The 21,122-nt window shown below is 36.3% G+C and overlaps 1 protein-coding gene across 1 annotated transcript in view; it reads right to left on the bottom strand.

The window, feature by feature from the left end:
• Positions 1–21,122, bottom strand: part of ZNF804B (zinc finger protein 804B) — a 514,063-nt gene that overhangs the window by 10,293 nt on the left and 482,648 nt on the right. The gene's annotated exons all lie outside the window — the stretch shown is intronic.

The raw sequence follows: 21,122 nt of genomic DNA, 5'->3' as shown, positions 1-21,122 counted from the left end.
GTCAGGATTTAAACTCAGGGAAGATGGTTGCTTGGCTTTGCTTGATTTAAATTAACCTACCACTTCTTTTAATTAATCTTTTCTCTAAAACAATTGACTTACATGCAAATTGGATGTTACTCATTACCTGTTGGGATTTCTACTTCAGAATTTGCCATTAAGCACACCCATTGATATTGAACAAATTGAGAAACAGCCACAATCAAATGAGCATCTTAAAGTTTGGCATTTAATCCTGAATTGAGAATATATTTGAAGATTAGTCTCTCTTAACTAAATTATTTTAAACTGTCTGAAATCTATACCCATTCAATTTGTTTTCATTTTCCAAATCAAGTCTAGAAGATATTTCCCAGGAATGGCAAAAACCACATAGCTATCAAGTGAGGTTATAATGCTGTACTAGAATACTGCCCACCCATGAAGTGAGGGTACAACCTTTAATGGTCATTAATGTTGTTCCTGAAAGGGAACATACTTCTGTGAGATGGTGGCCAGATAACCACACCTGGGCTAAGTATCTGAAGAAGGAGGCAAGACCAACCTTTCAAAGAGATAATATTCTAAGCCCAATGAACAAGAGTTTCACAGAACTAGAAGCAGCCACAGGGGCAATAGTGGAGCCAATCTGAATTCAATTTTTGACAAATGCCTCACAGGCTTAAAAAAAAAACAGAAAATTTCAAGAATTAAAATTGTGGCCCATGTGTTTTAAACAAAAAAAGGATCAACAGTTCTCTGGAGTCGATAAATAGCAGAGTGTCTAAACCTTAAGGGATAGGCATGGTCAGAAGACAGAGAGAGGGTTTTAAAATCTCCGTTACTACTTTTCCTCCTACTCACACTTCCTCAGCCCCCATATACATAATAATCTAGTCTTCCAGTGAAAGCTTGCCTTGTGAGCAAAGACCTTTTGGAAATTGTTCTACACAATTTAAGGGCCCACATAAAATGAAGTTCAACTGTGTCAAAGAGAGAATATGGCTACATAAGTAAAGAGCAGAGAGATTGTTTTTTTTCTTTACTCTGTTACTACAGAACATAAAATACTCTATTATATGTGTATATATATATATATATATATATATTTAATTTTTTTAAATGTTTATTCATTTCTTGAGAGAGAGAAAGACAGAGCATGAGTTGGGGAGGGGCAGAGAGAGAGGGAGACACAGAGCCCGAAGCAGTCTCCAGGACCTGAGCTGTCAGCACAGAGCCCAATGAGGGGCTTGAACCCACAGACCGTGAGATCATGACCTGAGCCGAAGTCGGATGCTTAACCAACTGAGCCACTCAGGTGCCCTAAAATACTCTATATTATATTTAATATTTGATATGACTGGTATGTAAAACCTGAATAGCCTAGGAGAGGAAATTTGTTCATTTACTCACATCTGACACTTTACTCTCATTATTGGAATTTTGTTTGAAACTTCCAGGTATAACTCTCTTTCTTTAGCCCCCTAGTTTCCAGGGCTGCACCTTTAACTCTGAGTTATAGAAATGAGTGAAAATTCTGTCTTACTCACCCAACAACAAATATTGTCAACTACTACTATATAACAAGGATATAAAGTTGTCAAATCAGTAATTTTCCCTTCAGGAGATACAGACAAGGGAAGAGGTATTTTCACAAGATAGTTTTGTTTCTCAATAGGGGTGGTTAAGATAGAACAAATCTGGGTACAGATTTGTTGTGTTAAGGAAGTCAGCCAAGTTAACATGTGTCTAAGGAACACAGAAAACTAGAGGAGATTTTGTTTAATGACATCTAGCCATAGATTTGGCTTAGCAAATGCTGAGTGCACAAGGCTGCACAGAGGGGAAAAAAAAACAAAACAGAGAGCTACAGAGAGATCCCGTCAAATTTTCAGCATACTGAATTGCAGCACATGTATATGAAAAAACTACTCCAAGCCAAGAAAAGGGCCACCTGAAAGAATTAATGGCATCAGTGCCTGGCATGCATATAGGGTCAGGAAGAGTGTTCTCACCAACAAAATGGAACAAACCCACAGGACACTGAGTATAGAATTCATGGAAATCTTGCCTCAGTAGAGAATAATTTGCTGTGGATTGAGCATTACTTTGGATTTGCCTAACGAATCATAAAAGCAAGAGCTACAAACATAAATCTGACCATAAGCAACTTAACTGCATTTCAGAACCAAATTTAAAGAAATTTATAGAAATACAAAAATATTCAGCAACAACAAGGAAAAAATTAATAACATCTGACATGCAATCAAAGATTAAGATCAAAGATTATCAAGAAAGCACGAACTAAAATGAGGAAATAATCAAGACCAATACAGAACCAATACAGAGGCTAGAGTTGGCAGAAAAGTACATTAAGACAGTTATAACTGTATCTTCTGTGCTCAAAAAGTAGATAAGAGATGATTGTCAACTGGACAATTATGCAGTTAGAGTCTCTGAAGATGGAGGAGGGAATATTTGAAAATATAATGGGTGGAAATTTCCAAATTTCCTGAAAACCCACAGATCTCCCAACATCTCAAGTGCAAGTAACATGAAGAAAACTATCCCAATGCTTGTTATTATCAAATTTTAAAAAATCAGTCAAAAAAGTGGAATTTTTAAAAGCACCTCAAGGGAAATGACATATTCCTGCACAGAACAAAGAGTAGGATGGCAAAAGAATTCTTCTTGGAAACAATACAAGTGAGAATACAGGGGAGCAGCACATTTAAATTCATGGAAGAAAATTAAAAACTTCTCGGAATAAAATTTTATACTTTGTGAAAATATCTTTTCAAATGAGGTGAAATAAAGATATTTTAAGACATGAAACACTGAAAGAATTCCTCAGCGCACCCCCAGGATAAGAAATGTTAAAGAATATCCCTGGGCAAAAGGAAAATAATACCAGATAGAAATGTGTGATTACACAAAAGAGCAAACACCAAAAATAATAACTACAGGATAAATAAGACATATTTCTTAGTGTTTAAATGTACTTAGACCATTTAAGCAAAACAAGTAGCTATGTTTGGGGCAATTTATAACAAATTATACATAAAATGTTTGTCAACAATAGCAAAAAATCCAAGAAGGAGAAATATGTTGAAAGGTCTTATTCAATACTGAACTGGTAGAATAACAATTGAAGGCGGATTGTGATAAGAAGTGGACAATATGGCAACCATTAGTCTAATAAAACAAAGTGGTTTAGCTAATAGGATAACAAAGAAGGTAAAAGGAAATCATTACATCTACTCAATCCAAAAGAAGGTAGAAAAAAGTAAAACAGGAAGGTAAAATAGATGGGACAGTTACAAAACAAACAACAAGATAACAACTAAAATCTAAATACATCATTAATCAAATTAAATATAAATGGTTAAACAAAACACTGGAATTGAAAGTTAGAGTGTATCAGTTTGGATTAAAAAGTGAGCTCCAATTATATGTTGATTATAAAAACAAACTTTAAAATACAGCTACAATGGGTTAAAAAAATATAAGAAGATTTACCATGTCAACACCAGTGAAATAAAGCTGGCAGGACTCTATCACTATAAAGCAAAGAAGATTCTAGAGCAGATATACTATTAGGAATAAAAAAAGGGCTATTTCATAATGATATTGAGTAAATAAATCAGAATGACAAGATAAGCCTAGATGTTTCTACGTCTAATAACAAAGCTTCAAAATACACAAAGCAAAAGATAAAACTGCAAGGAGAAAAAGTTAAATCCACAATTATAATAGGAGTTTTTAATGGCCTTCCACCAAACAGAATGCTAATCGCAGATATATATTTCTGGAAAAGGTTACACCGAGGTGACCAAAGCTCTTAAAAAAAGACCCTTCCAACAATTGATTTGTCTAATGAAAAGAGAACTGGACAGATAAGGAAACCTTTCCAAAAACATATGGGTCAAATTTTGCCAACTTCGTATTTTAGCTTGAGTTTTCCCAAGTTTCTACTTTTCTTCTCGTGTCTACTTATTTAAACAATGGCATGTGGTAAACTGTCAGTAATCTTACTTAGTTTAAATAGAAGACAAACCAATTGGAAAATAATAAAAGTTCTTTGAGAGTATATAGTAGATCAGTCCTTACTGAGAACAACACAAGACAAACGTATTTCAGGAAAAAAAAAATTACTTACACATTTACAAAGATCTGTAGAAAGCTCAGTGATGGTTAATGACTTGGGATGAACAGATCAGAGCAGGTGAGGTTGAATCTCCCTGGGGGAGTAAGGAAGACAGAAAGTAGCACCTAACAATAGGGGGAATTAAATGAAGTATCTGCTTTCCAGAGGTGTTGGATGGTAGACAACACAGTATAGGGCTTAAGAGAAGGATTCTGAAATCAGTTAGACCTGAGTTTGTATACTGTCTTCTGTCACTTACTAGCTTTGAGTCTCTAAGGTTACTCAATCTTCCCAAACTTCAGTTTACACATTTGTAACCTGGAAGACTATCACTATTTACCATGTAGAGTTCTTGGAATTAATATTTGAGTTGAGAAAAGTAAAACACTGAGCACAGCGCCTGATACATACATTGCAAATGATCAATGAGTCTGAACTATTATCACTATTAGAGGTAAGGAATGGTCAGATTTTATGGAACTGTGGGAAGCAGCGTCAATAAAGAGCCCTCGATTTACCTGACAGTGGGGAGCCATTAAAAACACTTGATTGGTATTCTTACTGAAAACCGAGTGTTTAAGTAGTTTTCATCTGGATTTTACGAAACTGGTAGGTGTAGTCTTTTCTAAAGGAGACTATGGAAAAAGGAAGGAGGCTGGGTATGTCCCTCTTCCTTGTCTTGAACAATTTATACTCTTTAGTTGAAACATGTATTTTCTGTAAGTCCAAGATCATATGTCACTCCCAAAGAAAATTATAAATTTTGGATTAAAATACGATTTGTTGTCAGACTCTTTTTTGATAAATCTTATTTAAAGTTTGCTCTTGGGTACTTGCATTATCCAAAATGGATCTCAAGCAAGAAAGAGGGTAAAAGTATTTCCTAGAGGAAAATGAGGACATCTAGTTCATGTCCTTGTTATTTTGCAAAGGAATTTAAAGGAGAGATTGCAGAGCAGATGGTCTTCCTGGTTCTGAAGAGAGGCTACCTGCCATGGTCCTTGCCCAGATCAAAAGCAATTTAATAAAGGACAGATGCAGGGGTCAAGTCAAAGGAAATAAAGCAGCCCTCACATATCTTCTCCAGTTTCACAAGGTGTTTCATTCGCTCTCAACCAAAAGTACCATAAGGCTTATGGAGATGTATTTGCTAAAGCACATTTATGAAATATTTGGAATTTAATTTTCTTCTTAGCTTCATTTTAAAAGCACAAACTAAGCAATCTTTATTTCCCTACCTGCCAACATGAATGCTTGGCACACACATTGCAAGTGGAGTTCAGCTGTGAATAAATAAATGAAGAGGCAAATTGATCAGGTCAGTGAGTCTCTATGTGCTCAGAATGGTAAAATCCCCACTATTATTGCATACCAGTCAGAATATGCATGTCAGCACCTGTCCACTGGGGTAACCACTCTCCGTTCATCTTCACTGGAGCAGAACAGCACATGTGAAACACATTTACTCAAGTATCTACTTTCTCCGTGTCTTAAATAGGATAATTCCTTTCATTCCTGCACTTACATCCATAGATCCCAGGGTAATTTACTGGCGTTAATGTTTTTCTTCACAGAGGAACAAAACCCCAATGCAAAAGGTCAAAATTATTAACTTCCTTTTAGAGGCAAAGCAACAAACAGAGGAGGTTAAATGGCACGATCCACACCAAAGCAGACACCAAGAAAAGAACTGTGACTTGAAAACAGAATGTCTCATCTTCATAAAAGTCAGGAAAAGTCACAAGAATTTATGAAAAACTCAAGATATTTATAATAGTTTCATTTTGTGAAATTAAAAGTCTATCCAGTTCTGAGATATTGTTCATTGTTCAGAAATGTTTTTGCCACAATGATTTGGGAGACATTTATAGATAATTAACAATAATCTTAAATGGGAGAGGGCATAATGTGAACAATATGATCAAGACATAAGAATTAAATTCCATAAAAAGTCTTTATTATTTTTCAGAAGAATTCTACATGCTGAAATGGGACTTGCCTTATTTTCTGCTTTTTTGCACATTATTTTTTATGTGATCTGGTAGTCATACAAACACAGGGAGTGAAACAAACTTAAATATTTTAAGGTCTCCCACCTTAGAAGATACAGTTTGGGCCACTCATCAAGGTGAGTTCCCTGCTATCTTCCGGAATGAATGCATCTGCACATATTCCCTCTGATAGCATTTACTCCTCCAAGGACCAACAGAGCCACGAGCAAGCCAAAAACAGGTGAGACGAAATGAACCTGGAGCCACTACTCTGCCTCCACCCATTTCTTCACAAGTGCTTACAGCAGCATCTGGAGGATCCTTCATATCCCTGCTGAAATGGGAGTTGCCGGACTCTCAAATTAATTGCTGATGGCCAGCCCACTGTACTTTGACGATCAGGACCTAGAGATTCCTTGTTAGGCTCATTTTTGGACTCTTCAACTGGGTAAGCCCAATGTTCAGGAGAGACACAGGTATGAAGACACCACTGTTTAAGCATGAGTTTGGGGATGTTTCTAGATTCTAAAATTATCTGAAAATGTGGTTAACATAAAAGAGGTTTCTTCATAACCCCAAATAGCTTGAGATACCTCTGTTGCTAAAGGAGGGGGATATACTCAGGTGTGTAAGGTATGTGCCCATGGCAAGCCACCATGCCACCCCCTTCCAAGGCCCAGGATCCCCTGAGAAGTCCTCAAACAGCAAAACAGACATCTGTAGTATTACCATTTCTTCTGAGCAGTTCCTTCCACCTTCTAGCTATTGTGGTCAGGATCCAAGTCAGCTATGATACCAGACACGAACCTTTTACTGAGTTTTTAATTGTAAGGTTTATTTACCTTCTGTACCATGGCATAAAGTTTTTAGTACTTTGTAAGCCATACTGTATCAGGCAAGAATATAGCCAATACGATGACGACATCCTTATCTCTAGTAACTGTTGTGAAATGATGAGCAGTATTACAAAGGAAGTGCTTTGGTGACAAGTAAATGGAAGTTGCTTTTCAGACTGGTTTAGTAGCAAAATCAAGGAGCTTTTAAACTCCACCCTTCTCCATGTTCACAGCATGATAAGAACCCATACACCATATTAGAATAGCATTAATTCTAATATGTGTCTGCACACATTAAGTGTCTGCAGAAAGTATGTCCAAGTTTGGAGAAATCCAGCATTTCGGGAATGAACAAATAGAAATTCATTAATTAAAGTTATGACTTGTGTAAACATTTGATTAGACTAATACTTAGTTAATAAGACCTCAGAAAAATAATTGTGCATCCCATCACAGTACACACCATGGTAAATAAATTCAATATAAGAAACACAAGAATGTAGACCAAGAAAATCCAGACACCTTTCCCCATGCAACACGGTTTCAAAACTGCAACTATTTCCCTAGAGAAAAAGTAGAGAGTGTCAAAATGTTCCATACAATTTTTTATAGTCTAGTATGTAAATTACTTATAGTTTATCTTTAAAAAATGTTATTCATGCCCCAAAATGTTCAAGTAAATTTTACAAATCTCTCTTTTAGAAACACTTCCAAGTGTCAAAATGTAAAGTTAGAATGGGTATCAAAGGGTTAATGAGTTAAAGATTCAAATGTGTTTAGAATATTTTGCTGTGTGAGGTTCATTTCTATCTGGCATTCCTAGTCATGTGTGGACTAGAACAAGTCCTTAAAGGAATATTTTATTTGTTTATTTTTAAAGATCATGAGAATTAATCACATTCTTTGTGGGAAAGTTTTAGGAAATAAATGATGTGCACTGAGCCCAAAACGTCTAAAAAGGAGATCTTACAAGAATCCCATGGCAAACATCTGCCCTCCCAGAAGACCGTGTGGTTGTTGTCACGATCCCATCTTTGTTTAGCAGTACCTAAGGAAACCCTGACCTGATGCACTCTGACCCAGCTACCCCGCTGCTTCTTTAAGAGCAATTCCTTCTATTTCAGAATCTTGTACAACCTAACATTATATTGATTTTTAAAAGCTCTTTCAATTTCTACTTCATCCTACCACTCTTTCATACCCTAGTTGTGGGTCAGTGACACCACTGAGAACATTGCAGGCAGAATTATTTAATCTGAACATACCTGCAAATGAATACTGTCTTAGCACAGGGAAAGTGTTTTCGAGATTTCTTCAATTTCCTAACCAAATGCTATTTGGAAATAGAACTGTCTTTGAGAAGAAGCTATTAAAATAGAGACAGAAACAGAAATGAGACATTAATGAAATTAGACTCTGGTGTAAAATTGAATTTTGGATCATGTTACACTTACACAATAAATAGAGATGATATTTTAAAGCTAAAGATAGAGCATTCACTTGGGTGGTGTGTTAGACACCTGACTGCAATGACTTAGTCTAATAAGGTTAATTTTATCCTGATCCAAGAATCTATACTCAAGTATACACCACAGTACTTAAAACCTTCTCTAGAAAGGCCAGAATCCAATCTCCTTTAAGCTTTTAGTTTCCTCCAACTTAAACACATGACTATCTCATCCTGGCTGCAATATAATGGAGAAATATCAGGCATCAAAACTGCATTCCAGGTAGGAAGAAAGGAGAGCTAAGGGCAAAAGCTAATTCTGTACTTTTTTTTTTTTTTTTAGTCCTATAAACAACAGCTTTTTGGAAGCTGCACCAAGTAGATTTTAGTTGCATATCACTTGCTAGAAGAATGTCACATGCCATTAGCATTTAAATAAGGAGTATGGTGAATCCAGGATTTTAGCTAGGCATAAGGCCACCCCTCAAATAAGTCCAAGTTTTGTTAATAAGGAGAGAGGGTGGAATGGACATCAAATAGGTAAACACAGCGTCCCTTCTACTAAATTTGCTAAATGTTGACCAAAGGGATGGTTGCAGTTAGTGTTCATCCAAGTGCACTGCTTCTTTCAGACAGAAAATTCCTCTCTACAAGCTCTAAGCCACTGGGCTGCAAAACAGGATATGGAGAACTTTCAAGGTATTGTACTCTACATCTTCATAAAAGCCTAAATTTAAAGCTACTAATTCTCTTATAAGATTTGAGATTGATTTACCTCTTTAGTACATTGGGTTAGAAGTAGATAGAGGTCAGCAAACTAAGGCCCATGGGTCAAACCTGGCTCTACGCCTATTTCTAGAAATAAAATGATAATGAAATACAGCCATGCCTCTTTGTTGACATCTCATCTCTGGCTAATTCCAAGCTAAAATGGCAGAGTGAAGCTTATGCAACAGAGACCATAGGACTTGGAAAGTCAAATATATTAACTATCTGACCCAGAAAGTTTGCCAACCCCAGCAAGAGAAACAATCCTGTTTCTGTTCAAAATGAGGGAGGTGGTTAATTCCATATTTATACACCACATGGGATATTCTCATAGAGAGAAATAATGAGATCCAGGAAAAACAGTAAAGCAGATAGTAGCAGGAGAAAGACATAATGGTATTTGGAGGAAAATACCAGTTTTAATTAATGGACAATAATAAATCTGTAACTGTGAATGCAAAACTACCAGCGCTCACAGAATAACTTCTAGTCTTCCTATTAAGATGTTGATTTAGCTTTAACATTCCCAGTTTCCTATGGGAAGTCTCACTGAATCAAGCCTGACTTTGTTAACAAATCAAGCCCTGAATATTCTCACTGAAATAGGATCTCGCAGAGCTATTAAATGCACAGCTAATTTTCTGAACTCAACAGATTGTATCGTTTCTTATTTCAAGTGTTTCAGTGATAATACTCACAGAAAACATTAGGCAGATATGAGATTCATGGCTTTTTTCTATACTTTTCCTATCTTTGCATGGAGGTACTGGTGAGGAAAGAAATAAGGAAAATATAGATCGTTCAGTCAAGAGTGTCCTAATGTTCCTAGAATAAGAAGCATCATATTTGAATAACACTAAAGAGACTCACTGGTTCTGGGGTAGGAGAGTTTTGCAAGTAAAACTGATAAGTAGTCTTCAAATACTTTTATTCTGTTCTTGTTTTCCAAAAGTATAACTCCATTTACTAAGTGCATTGTGGGAAACTTCTGATAAATGCCCCCTTGCTAAATGCAGGAGCCTAGGGAAACCAAGGTTTTACCTGAGCATACACTTGGGAAAAAAAAAAAAAAAAGATTTTAGGCAAGATTGTGAAAGCAACTCCTTTAATTTGACCCTTGATTTCTTTACCTTCTTAAGTAAATTAGACTTGATTTTTTCAATATTTAGGGCAAAATTTATTTTCAAAGCTTACATTTCCTAGACTATAAAAACAAATATTTCTAAAAGCCCACTTTAGTTATTTTCTCAATAATTAATGCTTCTCTGACAAGGAAATAATTTGATTGAAAAAAGTATTATTTTTAAAACTGGAATTATTTGACCAAAATTTCATCCATATCTATAGTTACTATTACTCCAAAATAGCATTTCATATGTTCTTTCTTATAGTGATTGCAAAACTTCTTGGAAAAGTAATCCAAATGAATGTATTTCCACTAAGATTACATTTATACTTTAATTTAAAGTGACAATATACTTCATAAATCTTAAACTTCCCAAACACTGAAAGAATTGTCTTGTTTACAAATTGCCCACTCTCAGATACTTCAGTAAATTATAATATTTAAGCAGAACATAAACATAAGTGTGCACTTCTGAAAATTTACAATAGTTATTTAAAATTTGGCCAGTGTTTAATAGACTTTAAAAAATTGATGAATGTATTCACTATTTCAAAATTATTACAACAAAGAATATTTTTAGTTGTGTTTATGCTTTTTCTCACACTGTATGCATTATTCATTGTGTATTTTATATCTTCAAACATATTTATTACATTTTTTTAGGTTGAATGCAGGGGCACCAAGAAAGGCTGCTAAGATTTACTTTAACTTTTAAAAATAAAATAATTTCATTCGTAAAGAAATATACTGTAACTGTCAAAGAGACCCCAGTTTTTCAATGATCAAACTAACGAAGTCATTATGTTTTACAATACCCAGTAGTGTTGAGTTTATGAGAAAACAGGCACATCCATTCACTCTTGGTGTGAGTGCAAGCTGATGCAATCCCTTCAGAGGGTAATTTGGCAATAGCAATTCCATTTCTATATGTACCATCCTCCTGACTCAGCAGTGCTACTTCTAGAAACGCACCTCTCAGATAGAATTACACGTCCGAACAAAGTCTATTCCTTGTAATATTTATGGAACTAAGTTCAGGGGAAGAAAAAAAAAAAGGCTGTTTAATTCCGGAGTCCTTATTCTTAACCACTACTCAAATTGCCTGTGATAGCTTCTTTCTGGGAATGACACACAGTTATAACCATATTTGTAAGCTGTGTTGCTTTCTATTCCTTTTTTTTTTTAAACTTTTTTTAACATTTATTTATTTTTGAGACAGAGAGAGAGCATGAACAGGGGAGGGTCAGAGAGAGAGGGAGACACAGAATCTGAAACAGGCTCCAGGCTCTGAGCTGTCAGCACAGAGCCCGACCCGGGGCTCGAACTCATGGACCGCGAGATCATGACCTGAGCCGAAGTCGGCCGCTTAACCGACTGAGCCACCCAGGCGCCCCTATTCCTTTTTATCTAAGTCTCTTCCTTATACTTGGTCGTGAAATTAGTCAAATAAAAATTTAAAAATTAGAAATTTTTAAATTTCTATTTAGAAATTAGAATTCTATTCTATTTCTAATTAGAAAACAGAGAAAAGTCTACCATATTACTTTTTTTTGTTTTAAGAAATATTTGAGTATAGAAAAGAAATTATCAAACTCAGGGTCTAAAGAATCAGTGGCCTCAAAATTTACTTTCTAAAGGCCAGAGTCAAATAATGTCAGAGCTTTTGTGTTCTAGAAGCTTTTAACTTTTCTAGAAAATAAAACAGTGCATCAATTGAGATGAGGATGTTTTAAGGAATTGAAAATTAAGATTTATGACAGTGAGTCAAAGTAAAGTGGAAATAAGAGTTGCAGGAGTCAGGCAGAGTAAGAGCATGAGAAATGGGCAACATCCAGGATAGGATTCTTGGCATTGGTGAAAATATCAGGGGGTTCTTTCTATTTCCTTCCTTTGAAGTGTTCAACCAGCCATTACATTCAAATCTCTAAAAAATATCACAAAGACACAATTTTAATGGAAAATTTAATGCGATTATGCAATTAACTGAAATCTGTGATTCAAGTAAAATCCTTCCACTTTGACATTTCAATTAGTGGTTGATTGGGGACAAATTATGCCTGGAGATGAAATCTATTTGGATAACTCAGTTATCAACAGCTATTTAATGATGCTGTTTATTTACCCCCTATTTCATTTAGCCTAGTTTTAATTGAATTCCATAAATCTTATTAACCATGGTAATTCAAAATTTGGACAATAAATTATTAAATTTATGAGTAGCAGTAACTTCAGAAGGCCACACATTTCAATTTTCCTAAATCAAGCCATCTAACCATTAGTTGTTTTACAAAGTGTTAGAATAAACATAGAGATCATTAAAAAGCACACATTGTTATTCAGTATAAATAAATAGATACGAAACAATGAGTGAATAAGTTTCATAGGAAACTTCAAATAAATACAAATGGGTCAAAAAATATCTCCCTTCAAAAATTAATACCTGAAATAAGAAAAAAATGTAAATATACAAAATATTCCGCTGAAGACATATCAGCAAAGCCTTTATTTCCTTCGAGTTTATGTAACATTTATGTTTATCATATTTATTATCATGGTGGAAAATTGAAAACAAGCCAGAAGTCCAAGTATAGAAATCGGTTAAACAAGTCATGATACAAACATTTCATAAAACACTTGCCACCAAAAAAAATCTATGCTGAGGGAAAAAAACTTAATAACCTTGGAAATGTACATTGTAACAGATACAATGTTATTCAAAAATTACACCCTGTTGCAGCACCAAGGTGGCTCAGTCAGTTGAGCAACCAACTCTTGATTTTGGCTGAGATCATGATCTCACAGTCATCAGATGGAGCCCTGCATCAGGCTCCACTTTGAGTGTGGAGCTTGCTTGGGATTCTTTCTCCCTTTGCCCCTCTTCCCTATGCACTCTCTCTCTCTCTCTCAAAAACAAACAAACAAACAAACAAACAAACAAACACCCCACCATAACACCATGCTCCTCTTCCTCCCTGCTAACACATTTTTTTTAGGGTTTTATTTTAGTTTTTGAGAGACAGAGCACAAGCAGGGGAAGAGCAGAGAGAGAGGGAGACACAGAATCCAAAGCAGGTTCCAGGCTCTGAACTGTCAGCACAGAGCCGGATGAGGGGCATGGACCCACGAGCGCAAGATCATGATCTGAGCTGAAGTCATATGCTCAATGGACTGAGCCACCCCAGGTGTCCCCTCCATTTTTTTTTTGTTTTTTTTTAGGTATTATGTGGCAATTTCTTGACCTCAGATGTACATGTGACGCTGATATCGCCATGGTCATAAATAAACTCCTACAATTTGGCCATAAGAGAATCGTAACAGACTCAGTTCCCATGCTCAAATCAAATTGCCAAGTGACCACTATGTTCCTCCCTGAAATGTTTTAAAATATTTAATAAACATTAATCAGGACAGGATGGCAACAAAGTAGTATGCACAAGACCCAGTTAAAAGTATAAGTGCTTTAAAAAAAGTGCAAATGCTTTATGTATATTAATTCCCTTAATCTTCACAGCAAATCTATGACATAGATGTTATTACTGTCATTGCATTCTACAGATGAATTGAAGATGGCTAGAGGCAGAGTCAGGCCAGTTTAGAGTGTGGCTTTAATAGCCAAAATATGCCCCTCTAATGCAAATCTATCTCAAAAGCAATGGAGAGAAATTCTTTCTAGGTGAAAATATTTTGTGCTCTTTTGAATTTTTAACTCTGTACTGCTTTTCAGAACATTTTTCCCTTTCTCTTTTGATAGAGGAAAATGAGATCCAGGTAGGATGAAGACCACGTCTTTTGCTCTATGCCACTCTGTAAGGCAATAGTCAATAGGGACTTGGACATAGACTGGAGGTCTATGCTTTAGAAATCTAGCAGCTGTCAAGTTTCTGTGGCTGATACTTCAACTGACCCCGACAACTGAGTTTTTGATGTTGGCAGCTTTTGCTGAAATAAAATCATTATAATCTAATCAGAAACAAGTTTGAGGGTGATGACTTTAAGAGAGACTGACCTTCAGTTCCTCTTCAGAATTTTTAGCTAACAAATATTTTTAGCTAACATTCTTTTATATACACATACATAGACATGTACACATACATAGATACATGTCTCAAAACATGTTTGATACATGCTCAAAAACATCCCCTGTATTTTCATTTTTACCATAAATACAATGTTTGTAGTATTAAAGGAAAAAAATGCACTGCACAAGCTAAACAAGAAGGAACACTTTATTCAAGACTATTGCAATAGGGGAGAGAAAATGAACACAGCTTCGCTGGAACAAAAGGAAGGATTTTCAATGGCTGGGGTAAGATAATGGAGAAATACTGGAGGACATTTTGGGGAGCTCTATCAATGTGATTAGGCCTTCTATGTTTGCTAATTGTCCCTTCTTGAAGTTAGTTTCCTATGTACCCACAGAGACTGAGAGATAGGAGTTCAATAAATGCATTTCAAAGACACAACTCCCATGGCCTGAGGGAGGCATTCTGGATTGTGGAAGATTTACATCTCTAAGTGACAGAAAGAATTTACAACTGCAAGTTTTCTAAAGTTAGTGCTCTAAGAAAACGGCATTCAGGGGCCTAAAGTCAGAAGGAAACCTGTCTAAAGTTTAATCAAGCTTAGGGGAATGTTAAGGCCATCTTGGTCAATGGCAAGTTTGGAAAATGCATGTAGAAAGAATTAAGAATATGCATTACCTTTAGTTATTAACAAAGATATCTATCAACATTTTGGTGTTTGCCCTTTCAGTGATTATGCATCACTTATTTATAAATATAAATTTGTCCTACATGCAATTTTATACTCTTTTCCACCCAATTCTTATCAGAGCCATGGAACAAGTGAAATCAGATGAAAATCTGTCTATAATAACTACAACAAAACAACAAGAAGCCCCATGAATTACAAGATTTTTATATGTCAGGCATTCTGGTAAGCCCTTTACTTCAACAATCTGATTTAGTTTCCCCAAAAGCTTTTAAGTACAATTTGTACCCATACCCCACTTTTTTACATGAGAAAATTGAGTCTAAGAGATGCTGAGTAAGTTGCTGAGAATTATATAACTAACGGTCAGTTTTATAGAATTTATTTAGTATTATAGACTTTATAGAATATAGCTGCCTCCCTCTCAAGCCCTAGCTGGGAATGCCTATACACTATTTTCTCTGACAGAATCTTTATGTACTTTGCAGCTTTTCATTAACCCTCCCTTAGAATCATGACATTGTCATCACCAGGACTTTTCAACTATATTTTGAAAGTCATATTTTCTACTCTACATAAACTGTATTTTATAAAACATACACCCATGAAAGCTTTGAAATGTTCATTTGGGATTTAGCATCTGAAATTTAGAATGTTTCTGTGCCAGCAACATAGAAACATCTGCTTTTTCCTTGGTTAACAAACAAAACCTCTACAATGCAAATCAGCTTCAGAAAAATTATTATTTACCAGGGTACAATTACGATCCAGGAAGTATCTTTGTGTTTTTTTTCCAAATGCGTGCAACTTACCATAAGTAAAGCCAGTTATTTTCTTTACTATACTTCAGTCCAATTTAATAATTCCCAACTCAGGTTTACCATAATCCAGTAGGTCTTAAGAGAAAATCTCAATGCTACTGAATTTCTCAAAGGAATTTAGTTTGAATTCACTTTTAAATAAGCCTAATCCAGTACTGTTAGCAATATGGTGTTAAATTCAAGATTCTCAAGAAGTGGTAAAAATAACTGAGCATGTCTTGACTGTTAGTGCTATTCTGTGTGAGGCAATTGGCGAGGTGTTGTGAATGAGAGATGAAAATATGACACACAGCAAAGAGCATGCAAAGAGAAAGGAGATATGCACATGGTCTCCAACAAGAATGGTTTACTTATTAGCAACAGAAAATACTAAAACTAGGGATGATTTCTTGGAAGGGTACAAAGTATCTTACTCCAAGACCTGGAAAGTGTAGGTAGACTGAACAATGGAATAACAGGAACAAAAAAGCTATGAACTGAGATGACTTTATAGATTGCATCCCTTCTGTGGGCACACAAATGGCATTATTCTGTCTCTGTCCAGCATGCCTGTCTCTATTTTGGAATATATTAGACCTAGTATGGCCAGTCTAAACTAGCTGTACCATGACCCGACAGATCCTCTGACTCTGATTTCTAACTCATAGAAGGAAAGAATGTACCTGAAAAAACTAAGGCCATAGGTCTATCCAAATCCCAATTACCTTGGACAGAGTAGGTGAGAGCTGTGGCTTAACTTGCATTTAGCAAGAGTTGCAGGTATAAACAATGTGAGAAAAGGACATAAGCAAGTTCTCTAAAAATTGCATATAAGGCAGAGGAGAAAAAGTTCAGCACAGAAAATTATTGTGTGCTTGTTACATACACAATCTATTTATTTTTATTTTTTAAATGTTTATTTATTTTTGAGTGAGAGAGAGAGTGCAAGCAGAAGAGGAGCAGAGAGAGAGGGAAACAGAATCGGAAGGAGGCTCCAGGCTCTGAGCTGTCAGCACAGAGCCTGATGTGGGGCTCGAACTCATGAGCTATGAGATCATGACCTGAGTTGAAGCTGGACGCTTAGCCAACTGATCCACTCAGGCACCCTGGTACATACACACTCTTTTTTTTTTTTTTTTTTTTTTTTTTTAATTTTTTTTTTCAACGTTTTTTTATTTATTTTTGGGACAGAGAGAGACAGAGCATGAACGGGGGAGGGGCAGAGAGAGGAGACACAGAATCGGAAAGAGGCTCCAGGCTCCGAGCTGTCAGCCCAGAGCCCGACGCGGGGCTCGAACTCATGGACCGCGAGATCGTGACCTGGCTGAAGTCGGACGCCCAACCGACTGCGCCACCCAGGCGCCCCGGTACATACACACTCTTAATGCACAGTGGAATGTGCTAAGTACTCAAGAGATGTAGACCTATTGTTATGATAGTGAAAATATAAAACATTATTTATTTTTGGTCATTTATATGTATATGTATTCATGTATATACACATATGTATGTACAAACAATTGTAACATGTGACATCATATTCAAGGTAATAACTCAAACTATTATGTCATGAGTTTTTCACATAGAGTTACAGCATTTGAAGTGAGCATTAATAAAGATATTGATATCTATCATTAATTTAGTGCCTAATTTATGTTGACACTGTTATGAAATGTGTTCATGCATTATATCATTTCATTTTTAGAGCAACACTATAAGTAGACTCTATTATTTTCCCCATCTTAAATAAAGAGTAAATGGCTCTTAGAGATGATAAGGACTTGCTGGAGACCACAAGTCTAAGTAACAGAGGCATGATTCTGACCCATATTTCTTAAACTAGTTCTCCTAATCACTATGCATTACTGTCATGCCAAGCCCTGATGCTCGTAGAATGTTTTTAGAGAGATGGTATTCTAATATGTCACTTGGAAGACTATAGGAGCAGACAAGAGGATGGGAACATTCTGGAGTACTCAAGGAACACAGAGGAGCTATTTTTAGCTGAAACATGGGATGCACAAGGAGAAGAAAGAGACCAAACCAAAAAGATCAATCTGGTTCTGAGCATGGTGGGTCATGAAAACCATGATAAGCAGGAGAAAAATTAAGTGAAATAATTCTTGAGGAAAGTATGATGGTAGTGAATAGGGTGGGTTGGGAGGAGAAAATACTGAGTCATAAAAATCTCATGAAACTATTGCACTGTCCTGTCAAGATCATCTACTGCAGTCCACTTTATTTAGTTGATGTAAATAATAAGCACCTTGCAGCCACTCATGAATGAATGAACTTTGTAGCCAAGAGATCAGCTAAACTAATAAGGTGAAAAGCTGTCAAAGTAAGTGAGTAGAAGCTTAGGATATCTATTACTGTTTCTTTTCTGTCATTTATTTCAGAAAAAAATGTAGAAAAATGCCATTCTCTGAAATTCTCTATCTAAATGCAAGGCAATTTTTCTCAACTCCCTATGCATCACCAAGTCCTATTTGACTCTACCTCTAAATTATAGTCTATATTAATAGTTAGTTTTTTTGTCTCTGATGCTTCCACCTTAACCCAGTCATCATCATATCCTGTAGAGCATAATAACTTTCTAGCTAGTCTCAAAACTGCCAATTTCACCCTCCCTTACATCTATCCATGGTTCACAAAGCAAACAGAGCAGCCAGTTCAAAAAATCTTTCAGATTAAGCCTCTTGGCTGATTAAAAGTTATCAGTGGTTTTGAAGTGATCTGAGACTAAAATCCAAAATCATTAGAAAGGTCTGTCATACTGTGACATTGTTATTTATAAGAAATATGCATTTGGTGTTCATCCACAGCTTCTGGAGCACAGCTCCCCAAATCTTTGAGTTTCTTGTGTTGAGAGTGACAAAGCTATCTTTTGTTATATACATGAAGTTGCTTTTGGGCTTCACCTAAGGATGGGAGCTGGTTGCCAGGAGAACTAACCACAGAATCCAGAGGTTGGAACTTTCAGTCCCCCCCCCCCCCCCCGCCCCACCACCACCTGACCTCTGGAGAGGAGAGAAGGACAGAGATAGAATCAAGTGCTAATGGTCAATTATTTTTTTTATTTTTTAATGTTTATTTATTTTTGAGAGAGAGAGAGAGAGAGAGAGAGAGACAACACAAGTGGTGGAAAGGCAGAGAGAGAGGGAGACACAGAATCTGAAGCAGGCTCCAGGCTCTGAGTTGTCAGCACAGAGCCCAATGCAGGGCTCAAACCCACAAACCATGAGATATGGGCTGAGCTGAAGTTGGCCACTCAACCAACTGAGCCACCCATGCGTCCCCCAATGGTCAATTATTTAATCAATAATTTAATTAATTGCCTATGCAATGAAACTTCCATAAAACCCTAAAAGGAAAGGGTTCTAAGAGGTTATGGGTTGGTGAACACATGGAGCTTAGGAAAATGGCACAGCTAGAGAGGGCATGGGAGCTTTGCAACCTTTCCTCAAACATTGCCTTATGCATCTCCTCCATCTAGCTGTTCCTAGGTTAAATCCTTTTATAATAAACCAGTTTCTAGTAAGTAAACTGTTCTCTGGGTTCTGTGAGCTACTCTAACAGAGAGGTTATGGAAACCTCTGATTTATAGCCAACTGGTCAGAAGAACAGGTAACAACCTGCACCTGTGATTAGTGTCAGGGGGTCGTGAGAATGTCCAATCTATAGCCAGTCAGAAACACAGCTAATAATCTAGTCTTAGGTTCATGCAACCCTGTCTGAAGTATGTGGGGACAGTCTTGTAGAACTGAACCCTCAATTCGAGAAGGCTGATGCCACCTCTGGATAGAGAGTATCAGAATTGAGCTGAATTGTAGGTGTATTAAGCAATGCTTGTTGAAATGTTGGAAATTGGGGAGCCCTCCCTACCCACACTGAAACTAGGTTTAAGAACACTAACAAATACTATACGTGATTTAGACAGTCTGTACTTTTCCAGCTTCATTCTCTGTTATTCTCCCTGTCATGGTCCCCACATCCTATTGCTCTTCAGCTATACTGACTTCTTTCTATTATTTAAATACTCCATAATCTTTCTCAATTCAGGAACCATGCCCTTGCTGGACTATGCTCAACTCTTCTTAGATGGTCAATGCATTCTCATCTTTAGAATCTAGGACTACGCTATCAGAGAGGTTTAACCTAACAGATCATTTAAAACAGCTTCCAAACTGTTTTAGTACATCACAGAGGAAGAGCATTCTTTAACCTATAAAGAGTGAAAGCTGCTGTATGGTGTTCCAGATCAAGGGAAGAACATACACAAAGATCTATACGTAAGAGAAGAAGACCTATAAGGCTAAAATATAGATTCAAGTAGAGTAAGGACAAAAAGTAGGGGAAGGTAAGAGATAAGATAGGAGTGGTTATTGGGATATGCAGGGCTTTTAAAGCCAATATGATGAGGTTAGGCTTTATTTTGAACTGTTCAGTGGTTTATGAGAAGAAAGGTAATGAAATGTTTTCAGCAGAGGAGTGTGACCATGATTGCATTTTAGAAAGATGAAGGGTACTAGTGTATAAGAGGGGGAGAGGGGTAGGGAAGACTGTAGACAAGGGAACTAACCAAGCAGGACATGATGGTATCCTCACATAAAAATAAGTGGCTGTGGGGTGAGGGCCTAGCAGAGAGGAATACTTTGCACACAGAATGAGGTGTTGGGAGATTACTCACCAACTAGAAACCTATTGCACTCTTGACACTACTGTTACTAAAACCAATTATTTATTTCAATGAGATATTATGTTTATGTTTTTTGGTTAAGGCCATTAATGGTTTAATTAAATGAGTGCCTCTATTCTTATCATAATGAGAAGGAGATGTTGTAAATAGATTGATACACTTATTTTTAAGAGCTGAAAGGGAGGAAGCAGTTAACTTTCAACTTAAAACATTATTTTAGGTGCTGGGGACTTGAGAGCAGTGAGTCGCGTCAGAGGTATGTAATCCGAAATGAAAACTAGATACTCCCAAAATGAGCAAATTGCTGAAAGGTACTCTAAATTATGCAGCTGAGTTTTGTTGTTACTGTTATTATATTGGAGAGGTTTTTTTTTTCACATTTGATTTTGACGTTTTAAAAATATATCTCACTTCTTCTGAAAATGCTTTCACTTGTCATATGTGAATAAAACTTAAAGCAGAATCAGAAATTAGAATCCTAGAAAGGAGGAAGAAGCAAATATTTCCACTGTAAAGATCAATACAGATTTCAGGAGTGACATCATCCAGATGGGAGACCTCAGCCTCTAACCCCCTTCCAAAGATCAACAGTTAGATAGCCATGCAAGAACAAAAATAG

Source organism: Panthera pardus, unplaced genomic scaffold (genome assembly GCF_024362965.1).
Source record: "Panthera pardus isolate Hobbes unplaced genomic scaffold, ASM2436296v1 HiC_scaffold_8, whole genome shotgun sequence".
Lineage (NCBI taxonomy): Eukaryota > Metazoa > Chordata > Mammalia > Carnivora > Felidae > Panthera > Panthera pardus.
This window is presented reverse-complemented; position numbering and strand designations above follow the sequence as displayed.